Source organism: Oncorhynchus masou, chromosome 13 (genome assembly GCF_036934945.1).
Source record: "Oncorhynchus masou masou isolate Uvic2021 chromosome 13, UVic_Omas_1.1, whole genome shotgun sequence".
Taxonomy (NCBI): Eukaryota; Metazoa; Chordata; class Actinopteri; order Salmoniformes; family Salmonidae; genus Oncorhynchus; species Oncorhynchus masou.
The window spans coordinates 33,076,724-33,088,847 of record NC_088224.1 but is presented as its reverse complement, the minus strand read 5'-3'; the positions used below and the strand labels follow the sequence as shown (position 1 = coordinate 33,088,847).

At 36.3% G+C, this 12,124-nt stretch overlaps 18 non-coding genes across 18 annotated transcripts; all 18 read right to left on the bottom strand.

The window, feature by feature from the left end:
- Positions 1-538: 538 nt before the first annotated feature.
- On the bottom strand, positions 539-621 carry trnal-uaa (transfer RNA leucine (anticodon UAA)). Its single transcript has one exon. It is a non-coding gene; the product is annotated as a tRNA-Leu (tRNA).
- A 740-nt stretch (positions 622-1,361) lies between these two features.
- trnal-uaa (transfer RNA leucine (anticodon UAA)) lies at positions 1,362-1,444 on the bottom strand. Its single transcript has one exon. It is a non-coding gene; the product is annotated as a tRNA-Leu (tRNA).
- A 738-nt stretch (positions 1,445-2,182) lies between these two features.
- Positions 2,183-2,265, bottom strand: trnal-uaa (transfer RNA leucine (anticodon UAA)). Its single transcript has one exon. It is a non-coding gene; the product is annotated as a tRNA-Leu (tRNA).
- A 1,086-nt stretch (positions 2,266-3,351) lies between these two features.
- Positions 3,352-3,434, bottom strand: trnal-uaa (transfer RNA leucine (anticodon UAA)). Its single transcript has one exon. It is a non-coding gene; the product is annotated as a tRNA-Leu (tRNA).
- Positions 3,435-4,172: 738 nt separating this feature from the next.
- On the bottom strand, positions 4,173-4,255 carry trnal-uaa (transfer RNA leucine (anticodon UAA)). Its single transcript has one exon. It is a non-coding gene; the product is annotated as a tRNA-Leu (tRNA).
- A 263-nt stretch (positions 4,256-4,518) lies between these two features.
- On the bottom strand, positions 4,519-4,601 carry trnal-uaa (transfer RNA leucine (anticodon UAA)). Its single transcript has one exon. It is a non-coding gene; the product is annotated as a tRNA-Leu (tRNA).
- A 736-nt stretch (positions 4,602-5,337) lies between these two features.
- Positions 5,338-5,420, bottom strand: trnal-uaa (transfer RNA leucine (anticodon UAA)). The gene has a single exon. It is a non-coding gene; the product is annotated as a tRNA-Leu (tRNA).
- A 263-nt stretch (positions 5,421-5,683) lies between these two features.
- On the bottom strand, positions 5,684-5,766 carry trnal-uaa (transfer RNA leucine (anticodon UAA)). The gene has a single exon. It is a non-coding gene; the product is annotated as a tRNA-Leu (tRNA).
- A 264-nt stretch (positions 5,767-6,030) lies between these two features.
- trnal-uaa (transfer RNA leucine (anticodon UAA)) lies at positions 6,031-6,113 on the bottom strand. The gene has a single exon. It is a non-coding gene; the product is annotated as a tRNA-Leu (tRNA).
- Positions 6,114-6,853: 740 nt separating this feature from the next.
- On the bottom strand, positions 6,854-6,936 carry trnal-uaa (transfer RNA leucine (anticodon UAA)). Its single transcript has one exon. It is a non-coding gene; the product is annotated as a tRNA-Leu (tRNA).
- Positions 6,937-7,199: 263 nt separating this feature from the next.
- On the bottom strand, positions 7,200-7,282 carry trnal-uaa (transfer RNA leucine (anticodon UAA)). The gene has a single exon. It is a non-coding gene; the product is annotated as a tRNA-Leu (tRNA).
- Positions 7,283-8,022: 740 nt separating this feature from the next.
- On the bottom strand, positions 8,023-8,105 carry trnal-uaa (transfer RNA leucine (anticodon UAA)). The gene has a single exon. It is a non-coding gene; the product is annotated as a tRNA-Leu (tRNA).
- A 738-nt stretch (positions 8,106-8,843) lies between these two features.
- Positions 8,844-8,926, bottom strand: trnal-uaa (transfer RNA leucine (anticodon UAA)). The gene has a single exon. It is a non-coding gene; the product is annotated as a tRNA-Leu (tRNA).
- Positions 8,927-9,189: 263 nt separating this feature from the next.
- trnal-uaa (transfer RNA leucine (anticodon UAA)) lies at positions 9,190-9,272 on the bottom strand. Its single transcript has one exon. It is a non-coding gene; the product is annotated as a tRNA-Leu (tRNA).
- A 738-nt stretch (positions 9,273-10,010) lies between these two features.
- Positions 10,011-10,093, bottom strand: trnal-uaa (transfer RNA leucine (anticodon UAA)). Its single transcript has one exon. It is a non-coding gene; the product is annotated as a tRNA-Leu (tRNA).
- A 738-nt stretch (positions 10,094-10,831) lies between these two features.
- On the bottom strand, positions 10,832-10,914 carry trnal-uaa (transfer RNA leucine (anticodon UAA)). Its single transcript has one exon. It is a non-coding gene; the product is annotated as a tRNA-Leu (tRNA).
- A 263-nt stretch (positions 10,915-11,177) lies between these two features.
- On the bottom strand, positions 11,178-11,260 carry trnal-uaa (transfer RNA leucine (anticodon UAA)). Its single transcript has one exon. It is a non-coding gene; the product is annotated as a tRNA-Leu (tRNA).
- A 737-nt stretch (positions 11,261-11,997) lies between these two features.
- Positions 11,998-12,080, bottom strand: trnal-uaa (transfer RNA leucine (anticodon UAA)). Its single transcript has one exon. It is a non-coding gene; the product is annotated as a tRNA-Leu (tRNA).
- Positions 12,081-12,124: the final 44 nt, after the last annotated feature.

Below are 12,124 nucleotides of genomic sequence, written 5' to 3'. Positions count from 1 at the left end.
GTTTCTAAAAGACTAACAAGATATGAGTCAAAGTAGAAGAACTTGTCATAGTCATTCTTTTCAGATTTGAGCCAAGCTAATTGGAAGTGAATGAAAGGATGTTTTGATTACATCCAAAGTAAGTTTTTTTCCAGGAATGCTGTTGGTACCCACAAGAACATAGCATTCATTGGATTTTTATTCCAACAGTTTAAACCACTCAGCCATCCAGGTGTAAAGTACAATCAACAGCCCAGTGAAATTGGAATGAGGAGCACACAGTCAGTTATTTTGTCTTTGAGCCAGACAATATCTAAATGAGACTTGTTGACATGCAAATCAAACTTAATACAAGTATGGTGTTTCGAAGCAAGAAGAAGAATAATTAAGTTGATAATGACTCTAACACCATAAATCCACTTAGCCATCTTGTGTTTTTAAAGGATAAATTCTTGAAGGCGGAATAAGGGGAACAAAGTCAATTCTTTCAGCTTTCATCCAAAGAAATTTCAAATGAGTGAAAGGACAATTTATTACATCCAAATGATAGATGAACTTATACCAGGAGTGGGGTTCGAACCCACAAGGACATATGTCCATTGGATCTTAAGTCCAACGCCTTAACCTCTCGGCCATCCTGGTGTAATAAACTCGAAATCAAGGGTGCCAGTCAAAATGGAATATGGAGCACACAGTTAGATCTTTTGGCTTTGAGCCAGACAATATATAAATAAACCATGATTACATTCAAATCAAACCTTCTACCAAATGTAGATTTGGAACAAACAAGAACATTTTAATTTCGATCATGAGTCTAACGCCTTAAACACACTGACATCCAGGTGTTTCTAAAAGACTAACAAGATCTGAGTCAAAGTAGAAGAACTTGTCATAGTCATTCCTTTCAGATTTGAGCCAAGCTAATTGGAAGTGAATGAAGGGATGTTTTGACTACATCCAAAGTATTTTTTTTTCCAGGAATACTGTTGGTACCCACAAGAACAAAGCATTCATTGGATTTTTATTCCAACAGTATAAACCACTCAGCCATCCAGGTGTAAAGTACAATCAACAGCCCAGTGAAATTGGAATGAGGAGCACACAGTCAGTTATTTTGTCTTTGAGCCAGACAATATCTAAATGAGACTTGTTGACATGCAAATCAAACTTAATACAAGTATGTGGTTTCGAAGCAAGAAGAAGAATAATTAAGTTGATAATGACTCTAACACCATAAATCCACTTAGCCATCTTGTGTTTTTAAAGGATAAATTCTTGAAGGCGGAATAAGGGGAACAAAGTCAATTCTTTCAGCTTTCATCCAAAGAAATTTCAAATGAGTGAATGGACAATTTATTACATCCAAATGATAGATGAACTTATACCAGGAGTGGGGTTCGAACCCACGAGGACATATGTCCATTGGATCTTAAGTCCAACGCCTTAACCTCTCAGCCATCCTGGTGTAATAAACTCGAAATCAAGGGTGCCAGTCAAAATGGAATATGGAGCACACAGTTAGATCTTTTGGCTTTGAGCCAGACAATATATAAATAAACCATGATTACATTCAAATCAAACCTTCTACCAAATGTAGATTTGGAACAAACAAGAACATTTTAATTTCGATCATGAGTCTAACGCCTTAAACACACTGACATCCAGGTGTTTCTAAAAGACTAACAAGATCTGAGTCAAAGTAGAAGAACTTGTCATAGTCATTCCTTTCAGATTTGAGCCAAGCTAATTGGAAGTGAATGAAGGGATGTTTTGACTACATCCAAAGTAAGTTTTTTTCCAGGAATACTGTTGGTACCCACAAGAACAAAGCATTCATTGGATTTTTATTCCAACAGTATAAACCACTCAGCCATCCAGGTGTAAAGTACAATCAACAGCCCAGTGAAATTGGAATGAGGAGCACACAGTCAGTTATTTTGTCTTTGAGCCAGACAATATCTAAATGAGACTTGTTGACATGCAAATCAAACTTAATACAAGAATGGGGTTTAGAAGCAAGAAGAAGAATAATTAAGTTGATAATGACTCTAACACCATAACCACTTAGCCATCTTGTGTTTTTAAAGGATAAATACTTGAAGGCGGAATAAGGGGAACAAAGTCAATTCTTTCAGCTTTCATCCAAAGAAATTTCAAATGAGTGAAAGGACAATTTATTACATCCAAATGATAGATGAAATTATACCAGGAGTGGGGTTTGAACCCAAGAGGACATATGTCCATTGGATCTTAAGTCCAACGCCTTAACTTCTCGGCCATCCTGGTGTAATAAACACAAAATCAAGGGCGCCAGTCAAAATGGAATATGGAGCACACAGTTAGATCTTTTGGCTTTGAGCCAGACAATATATAAATAAACCATGATGACATTCAAATCAAAATTTCCACCAGATGTAGGTTTGGAACAAACAAGAACATTTTAATTTAAGGGAATTAGGGGAACAAAGTCAATTCTTTCAGCTTTCATCCAAAGAAATTTCAAATGAGTGAAAGGACAATTTATTACATCCAAATGATAGATGAACTTATACCAGGAGTGGGGTTCGAACTCACGAGGACATATGTCCATTCGATCTTAAGTACAATGCCTTAACTTCTCGGCCATCCTGGTGTAATAAACTCAAAATCAAGGGCGCCAGTCAAAATGGAATATGGAGCACACAGTTAGATCTTTTGGCTTTGAGCCAGACAATATATAAATAAACCATGATTACATTCAAATCAAACCTTCTACCAGATGTAGGTTTGGAACAAACAAGAACATTTTAATTTCGATCATGAGTCTAACGCCTTAAACACACTGACATCCAGGTGTTTCTAAAAGACTAACAAGATCTGAGTCAAAGTAGAAGAACTTGTCATAGTCATTCCTTTCAGATTTGAGCCAAGCTAATTGGAAGTGAATGAAAGGATGTTTTGATTACATCCAAAGTAAGTTTTTTTCCAGGAATGCTGTTGGTACCCACAAGAACATAGCATTCATTGGATTTTTATTCCAACAGTTTAAACCACTCAGCCATCCAGGTGTAAAGTACAATCAACAGCCCAGTGAAATTGGAATGAGGAGCACACAGTCAGTTATTTTGTCTTTGAGCCAGACAATATCTAAATGAGACTTGTTGACATGCAAATCAAACTTAATACAAGTATGGTGTTTCGAAGCAAGAAGAAGAATAATTAAGTTGATAATGACTCTAACACCATAAATCCACTTAGCCATCTTGTGTTTTTAAAGGATAAATTCTTGAAGGCGGAATAAGGGGAACAAAGTCAATTCTTTCAGCTTTCATCCAAAGAAATTTCAAATGAGTGAAAGGACAATTTATTACATCCAAATGATAGATGAACTTATACCAGGAGTGGGGTTCAAACCCACGGGGACATGTGTCCATTGGATCTTAAGTCCAACGCCTTAACCTCTCGGCCATCCTGGTGTAATAAACTCAAAATCAAGGGTGCCAGTCAAAATGGAATATGGAGCACACAGTTAGATCTTTTGGCTTTGAGCCAGACAATATATAAATAAACCATGATTACATTCAAATCAAACCTTCTACCAAATGTAGATTTGGAACAAACAAGAACATTTTAATTTCGATCATGAGTCTAACGCCTTAAACACACTGACATCCAGGTGTTTCTAAAAGACTAACAAGATCTGAGTCAAAGTAGAAGAACTTGTCATAGTCATTCCTTTCAGATTTGAGCCAAGCTAATTGGAAGTGAATGAAGGGATGTTTTGACTACATCCAAAGTAAGTTTTTTTCCAGGAATACTGTTGGTACCCACAAGAACAAAGCATTCATTGGATTTTTATTCCAACAGTATAAACCACTCAGCCATCCAGGTGTAAAGTACAATCAACAGCCCAGTGAAATTGGAATGAGGAGCACACAGTCAGTTATTTTGTCTTTGAGCCAGACAATATCTAAAGGAGACTTGTTGACATGCAAATCAAACTTAATACAAGAATGGGGTTTAGAAGCAAGAAGAAGAACAATTAAGTTGATAATGACTCTAACACCATAACCACTTAGCCATCTTGTGTTTTTAAAGGATAAATACTTGAAGGCGGAATAAGGGGAACAAAGTCAATTCTTTCAGCTTTCATCCAAAGAAATTTCAAATGAGTGAAAGGACAATTTATTAAATCCAAATGATAGATGAAATTATACCAGGAGTGGGGTTTGAACCCACGAGGACATATGTCCATTGGATCTTAAGTCCAACGCCTTAACTTCTCAGCCATCCTGGTGTAATAAACTCAAAATCAAAGGCGCCAGTCAAAATGGAATATGGAGCACACAGTTAGATCTTTTGGCTTTGAGCCAGACAATATATAAATAAACCATGATGACATTCAAATCAAAATTTCCACCAGATGTAGGTTTGGAACAAACAAGAACATTTTAATTTAAGGGAATAAGGGGAACAAAGTCAATTCTTTCAGCTTTCATCCAAAGAAATTTCAAATGAGTGAAAGGACAATTTATTACATCCAAATGATAGATGAACTTATACCAGGAGTGGGGTTCGAACCCACGAGGACATATGTCCATTGAATCTTAAGTCCAACGCCTTAACCTCTCGGCCATCCTGGTGTAATAAACTCAAAATCAAGGGTGCCCAAAAATGGAATATGGAGCACACAGTTAGATCTTTTGGCTTTGAGCCAGACAATATATAAATAAACCATGATTACATTCAAATCAAACCTTCTACCAAATGTAGATTTGGAACAAACAAGAACATTTTAATTTCGATCATGAGTCTAACGCCTTAAACACACTGACATCCAGGTGTTTCTAAAAGACTAACAAGATATGAGTCAAAGTAGAAGAACTTGTCATAGTCATTCCTTTCAGATTTGAGCCAAGCTAATTGGAAGTGAATGAAGGGATGTTTTGACTACATCCAAAGTAAGTTTTTTTCCAGGAATACTGTTGGTACCCACAAGAACAAAGCATTCATTGGATTTTTATTCCAACAGTATAAACCACTCAGCCATCCAGGTGTAAAGTACAATCAACAGCCCAGTGAAATTGGAATGAGGAGCACACAGTCAGTTATTTTGTCTTTGAGCCAGACAATATCTAAATGAGACTTGTTGACATGCAAATCAAACTTAATACAAGAATGGGGTTTAGAAGCAAGAAGAAGAATAATTAAGTTGATAATGACTCTAACACCATAACCACTTAGCCATCTTGTGTTTTTAAAGGATAAATACTTGAAGGCGGAATAAGGGGAACAAAGTCAATTCTTTCAGCTTTCATCCAAAGAAATTTCAAATGAGTGAAAGGACAATTTATTACATCCAAATGATAGATGAAATTATACCAGGAGTGGGGTTTGAACCCACGAGGACATATGTCCATTGGATCTTAAGTCCAACGCCTTAACTTCTCGGCCATCCTGGTGTAATAAACTCAAAATCAAGGGCGCCAGTCAAAATGGAATATGGAGCACACAGTTAGATCTTTTGGCTTTGAGCCAGACAATATATAAATAAACCATGATTACATTCAAATCAAACTTTCTACCAGATGTAGGTTTGGAACAAACAAGAACATTTTAATTTAAGGGAATAAGGGGAACAAAGTCAATTCTTTCAGCTTTCATCCAAAGAAATTTCAAATGAGTGAAAGGACAATTTATTACATCCAAATGATAGATGAAATTATACCAGGAGTGGGGTTTGAACCCACGAGGACATATGTCCATTGGATCTTAAGTCCAACGCCTTAACCTCTCGGCCATCCTGGTGTAATAAACTCAAAATCAAGGGTGCCAGTCAAAATGGAATATGGAGCACACAGTTAGATCTTTTGGCTTTGAGCCAGACAATATATAAATAAACCATGATTACATTCAAATCAAACTTTCTACCAGATGTAGGTTTGGAACAAACAAGAACATTTTAATTTAAGGGAATAAGGGGAACAAAGTCAATTCTTTCAGCTTTCGTCCAAAGAAATTTCAAATGAGTGAAAGGACAATTTATTACATCCAAATGATATTATGAACTTATACCAGGAGTGGGGTTCGAACCCACGAGGACATATGTCAATTGGATCTTAAGTCTAACGCCTTAACCTCTCGGCCATCCTGGTGTAATAAACTCAAAATCAAGGGTGCCAGTCAAAATGGAATATGGAGCACACAGTTAGATCTTTTGGCTTTGAGCCAGACAATATATAAATAAACCATGATTACATTCAAATCAAACCTTCTAACAAATGTAGATTTGGAACAAACAAGAACATTTTAATTTCGATCATGAGTCTAACGCCTTAAACACACTGACATCCAGGTGTTTCTAAAAGACTAACAAGATATGAGTCAAAGTAGAAGAACTTGTCATAGTCATTCCTTTCAGATTTGAGCCAAGCTAATTGGAAGTGAATGAAAGGATGTTTTGATTACATCCAAAGTAAGTTTTTTTCCAGGAATGCTGTTGGTACCCACAAGAACATAGCATTCATTGGATTTTTATTCCAACAGTTTAAACCACTCAGCCATCCAGGTGTAAAGTACAATCAACAGCCCAGTGAAATTGGAATGAGGAGCACACAGTCAGTTATTTTGTCTTTGAGCCAGACAATATCTAAATGAGACTTGTTGACATGCAAATCAAACTTAATACAAGTATGGTGTTTCGAAGCAAGAAGAAGAATAATTAAGTTGATAATGACTCTAACACCATAAATCCACTTAGCCATCTTGTGTTTTTAAAGGATAAATTCTTGAAGGCGGAATAAGGGGAACAAAGTCAATTCTTTCAGCTTTCATCCAAAGAAATTTCAAATGAGTGAAAGGACAATTTATTACATCCAAATGATAGATGAAATTATACCAGGAGTGGGGTTTGAACCCACGAGGACATATGTCCATTGGATCTTAAGTCCAACGCCTTAACTTCTCGGCCATCCTGGTGTAATAAACACAAAATCAAGGGCGCCAGTCAAAATGGAATATGGAGCACACAGTTAGATCTTTTGGCTTTGAGCCAGACAATATATAAATAAACCATGATTACATTCAAATCAAACTTTCTACCAGATGTAGGTTTGGAACAAACAAGAACATTTTAATTTAAGGGAATAAGGGGAACAAAGTCAATTCTTTCAGCTTTCATCCAAAGAAATTTCAAATGAGTGAAAGGACAATTTATTACATCCAAATGATAGATGAACTTATACCAGGAGTGGGGTTTGAACCCACGAGGACATATGTCCATTGGATCTTAAGTCCAACGCCTTAACCTCTCGGCCATCCTGGTGTAATAAACTCAAAATCAAGGGTGCCAGTCAAAATGGAATATGGAGCACACAGTTAGATCTTTTGGCTTTGAGCCAGACAATATATAAATAAACCATGATTACATTCAAATCAAACCTTCTACCAAATGTAGATTTGGAACAAACAAGAACATTTTAATTTCGATCATGAGTCTAACGCCTTAAACACACTGACATCCAGGTGTTTCTAAAAGACTAACAAGATATGAGTCAAAGTAGAAGAACTTGTCATAGTCATTCCTTTCAGATTTGAGCCAAGCTAATTGGAAGTGAATGAAAGGATGTTTTGATTACATCCAAATTAAGTTTTTTTCCAGGAATGCTGTTGGTACCCACAAGAACATAGCATTCATTGGATTTTTATTCCAACAGTTTAAACCACTCAGCCATCCAGGTGTAAAGTACAATCAACAGCCCAGTGAAATTGGAATGAGGAGCACACAGTCAGTTATTTTGTCTTTTAGCCAGACAATATCTAAATGAGACTTGTTGACATGCAAATCAAACTTAATACAAGTATGGTGTTTCGAAGCAAGAAGAAGAATAATTAAGTTGATAATGACTCTAACACCATAAATCCACTTAGCCATCTTGTGTTTTTAAAGGATAAATTCTTGAAGGCGGAATAAGGGGAACAAAGTCAATTCTTTCAGCTTTCATCCAAAGAAATTTCAAATGAGTGAAAGGACAATTTATTACATCCAAATGATAGATGAACTTATACCAGGAGTGGGGTTCGAACCCACGAGGACATATATCCATTGGATCTTAAGTCCAACGCCTTAACCTCTCGGCCATCCTGGTGTAATAAACTCAAAATCAAGGGTGCCAGTCAAAATGGAATATGGAGCACACAGTTAGATCTTTTGGCTTTGAGCCAGACAATATATAAATAAACCATGATTACATTCAAATCAAACCTTCTACCAAATGTAGATTTGGAACAAACAAGAACATTTTAATTTCGATCATGAGTCTAACGCCTTAAACACACTGACATCCAGGTGTTTCTAAAAGACTAACAAGATCTGAGTCAAAGTAGAAGAACTTGTCATAGTCATTCCTTTCAGATTTGAGCCAAGCTAATTGGAAGTGAATGAAGGGATGTTTTGACTACATCCAAAGTAATTTTTTTCCAGGAATACTGTTGGTACCCACAAGAACAAAGCATTCATTGGATTTTTATTCCAACAGTATAAACCACTCAGCCATCCAGGTGTAAAGTACAATCAACAGCCCAGTGAAATTGGAATGAGGAGCACACAGTCAGTTATTTTGTCTTTGAGCCAGACAATATCTAAATGAGACTTGTTGACATGCAAATCAAACTTAATACAAGAATGGGGTTTAGAACCAAGAAGAAGAATAATTAAGTTGATAATGACTCTAACACCATAACCACTTAGCCATCTTGTGTTTTTAAAGGATAAATACTTGAAGGACGGAATAAGGGGAACAAAGTCAATTCTTTCAGCTTTCATCCAAAGAAATTTCAAATGAGTGAAAGGACAATTTATTACATACAAATAATAGATGAAATTTTACCAGGAGTGGGGTTTGAACCCACGAGGACATATGTCCATTGGATCTTAAGTCCAACGCCTTAACTTCTCGGCCATCCTGGTGTAATAAACTCAAAAACAAGGGCGCCAGTCAAAATGGAATATGGAGCACACAGTTAGATCTTTTGGCTTTGAGCCAGACAATATATAAATAAACCATGATTACATTCAAATCAAACTTTCTACCAGATGTAGGTTTGGAACAAACAAGAACATTTTAGTTTAAGGGAATAAGGGGAACAAAGTCAATTCTTTCAGCTTTCATCCAAAGAAATTTCAAATGAGTGAAAGGACAATTTATTACATCCAAATGATAGATGAAATTATACCAGGAGTGGGGTTTGAACCCACGAGGACATATGTCCATTGGATCTTAAGTCCAACGCCTTAACCTCTCGGCCATCCTGGTGTAATAAACTCAAAATCAAGGGTGCCAGTCAAAATGGAATATGGAGCACACAGTTAGATCTTTTGGCTTTGAGCCAGACAATATATAAATAAACCATGATTACATTCAAATCAAACCTTCTACCAAATGTAGATTTGGAACAAACAAGAACATTTTAATTTCGATCATGAGTATAACGCCTTAAACACACTGACATCCAGGTGTTTCTAAAAGACTAACAAGATATGAGTCAAAGTAGAAGAACTTGTCATAGTCATTCCTTTCAGATTTGAGCCAAGCTAATTGGAAGTGAATGAAGGGATGTTTTGACTACATCCAAAGTAATTTTTTTTCCAGGAATACTGTTGGTACCCACAAGAACATAGCATTCATTGGATTTTTATTCCAACAGTTTAAACCACTCAGCCATCCAGGTGTAAAGTACAATCAACAGCCCAGTGAAATTGGAATGAGGAGCACACAGTCAGTTATTTTGTCTTTGAGCCAGACAATATCTAAATGAGACTGGTTGACATGCAAATCAAACTTAATACAAAAATGGGGTTTAGAAGCAAGAAGAAGAATAATTAAGTTGATAATGACTCTAACACCATAACCACTTAGCCATCTTGTGTTTTTAAAGGATAAATACTTGAAGGCGGAATAAGGGGAACAAAGTCAATTCTTTCAGCTTTCATCCAAAGAAATTTCAAATGAGTGAAAGGACAATTTATTACATCCAAATGATAGATGAAATTATACCAGGAGTGGGGTTTGAACCCACGAGGACATATGTCCATTGGATCTTAAGTCCAACGCCTTAACCTCTCGGCCATCCTGGTGTAATTAACACAAAATCAAGGGTGCCAGTCAAAATGGAATATGGAGCACACAGTTAGATCTTTTGGCTTTGAGCCAGACAATATATAAATAAACCGTGATTACATTCAAATCAAACTTTCTAACAGATGTAGGTTTGGAACAAACAAGAACATTTTAATTTCGATCATGAGTCTAACGCCTTAAACACACTGACATCCAGGTGTTTCTAAAAGACTAACAAGATCTGAGTCAAAGTAGAAGAACTTGTCATAGTCATTCCTTTCAGATTTGAGCCAAGCTAATTGGAAGTGAATGAAGGGATGTTTTGACTACATCCAAAGTAAGTTTTTTTCCAGGAATACTGTTGGTACCCACAAGAACAAAGCATTCATTGGATTTTTATTCCAACAGTATAAACCACTCAGCCATCCAGGTGTAAAGTACAATCAACAGCCCAGTGAAATTGGAATGAGGAGCACACAGTCAGTTATTTTGTCTTTGAGCCAGACAATATCTAAATGAGACTTGTTGACATGCAAATCAAACTTAATACAAGAATGGGGTTTAGAAGCAAGAAGAAGAATAATTAAGTTGATAATGACTCTAACACCATAACCACTTAGCCATCTTGTGTTTTTAAAGGATAAATACTTGAAGGCGGAATAAGGGGAACAAAGTCAATTCTTTCAGCTTTCATCCAAAGAAATTTCAAATGAGTGAAAGGACAATTTATTACATCCAAATGATAGATGAAATTATACCAGGAGTGGGGTTTGAACCCACAAGGACATATGTCCATTGGATCTTAAGTCCAACGCCTTAACTTCTCGGCCATCCTGGTGTAATAAACTCAAAAACAAGGGCGCCAGTCAAAATGGAATATGGAGCACACAGTTAGATCTTTTGGCTTTGAGCCAGACAATATATAAATAAACCATGATTACATTCAAATCAAACTTTCTACCAGATGTAGGTTTGGAACAAACAAGAACATTTTAATTTAAGGGAATAATGTGAACAAAGTCAATTCTTTCAGCTTTCATCCAAAGAAATTTCAAATGATTGAAAGGACAATTTATTACATCCAAATGATAGATGAAATTATACCAGGAGTGGGGTTCGAACCCACGAGGACATATGTCCATTGGATCTTAAGTCCAACGCCTTAACCTCTCGGCCATCCTGGTGTAATAAACTCAAAATCAAGGGTGCCAGTCAAAATGGAATATGGAGCACACAGTTAGATCTTTTGGCTTTGAGCCAGACAATATATAAATAAACCATGATTACATTCAAATCAAACCTTCTACCAAATGTAGATTTGGAACAAACAAGAACATTTTAATTTCGATCATGAGTCTAACGCCTTAAACACACTGACATCCAGGTGTTTCTAAAAGACTAACAAGATATGAGTCAAAGTAGAAGAACTTGTCATAGTCATTCCTTTCAGATTTGAGCCAAGCTAATTGGAAGTGAATGAAAGGATGTTTTGATTACATCCAAAGTAAGTTTTTTCCAGGAATGCTGTTGGTACCCACAAGAACATAGCATTCATTGGATTTTTATTCCAACAGTTTAAACCACTCAGCCATCCAGGTGTAAAGTACAATCAACAGCCCAGTGAAATTGGAATGAGGAGCACACAGTCAGTTATTTTGTCTTTGAGCCAGACAATATCTAAATGAGACTTGTTGACATGCAAATCAAACTTAATACAAAAATGGGGTTTAGAAGCAAGAAGAAGAATAATTAAGTTGATAATGACTCTAACACCATAACCACTTAGCCATCTTGTGTTTTTAAAGGATAAATACTTGAAGGCGGAATAAGGGGAACAAAGTCAATTCTTTCAGCTTTCATCCAAAGAAATTTCAAATGAGTGAAAGGACAATTGATTACATCCAAATGATAGATGAAATTATACCAGGTGTGGGGTTTGAACCCACGAGGACATATGTCCATTGGATCTTAAGTCCAACGCCTTAACATCTCGGCCATCCTGGTGTAATTAACACAAAATCAAGGGCGCCAGTCAAAATGGAATATGG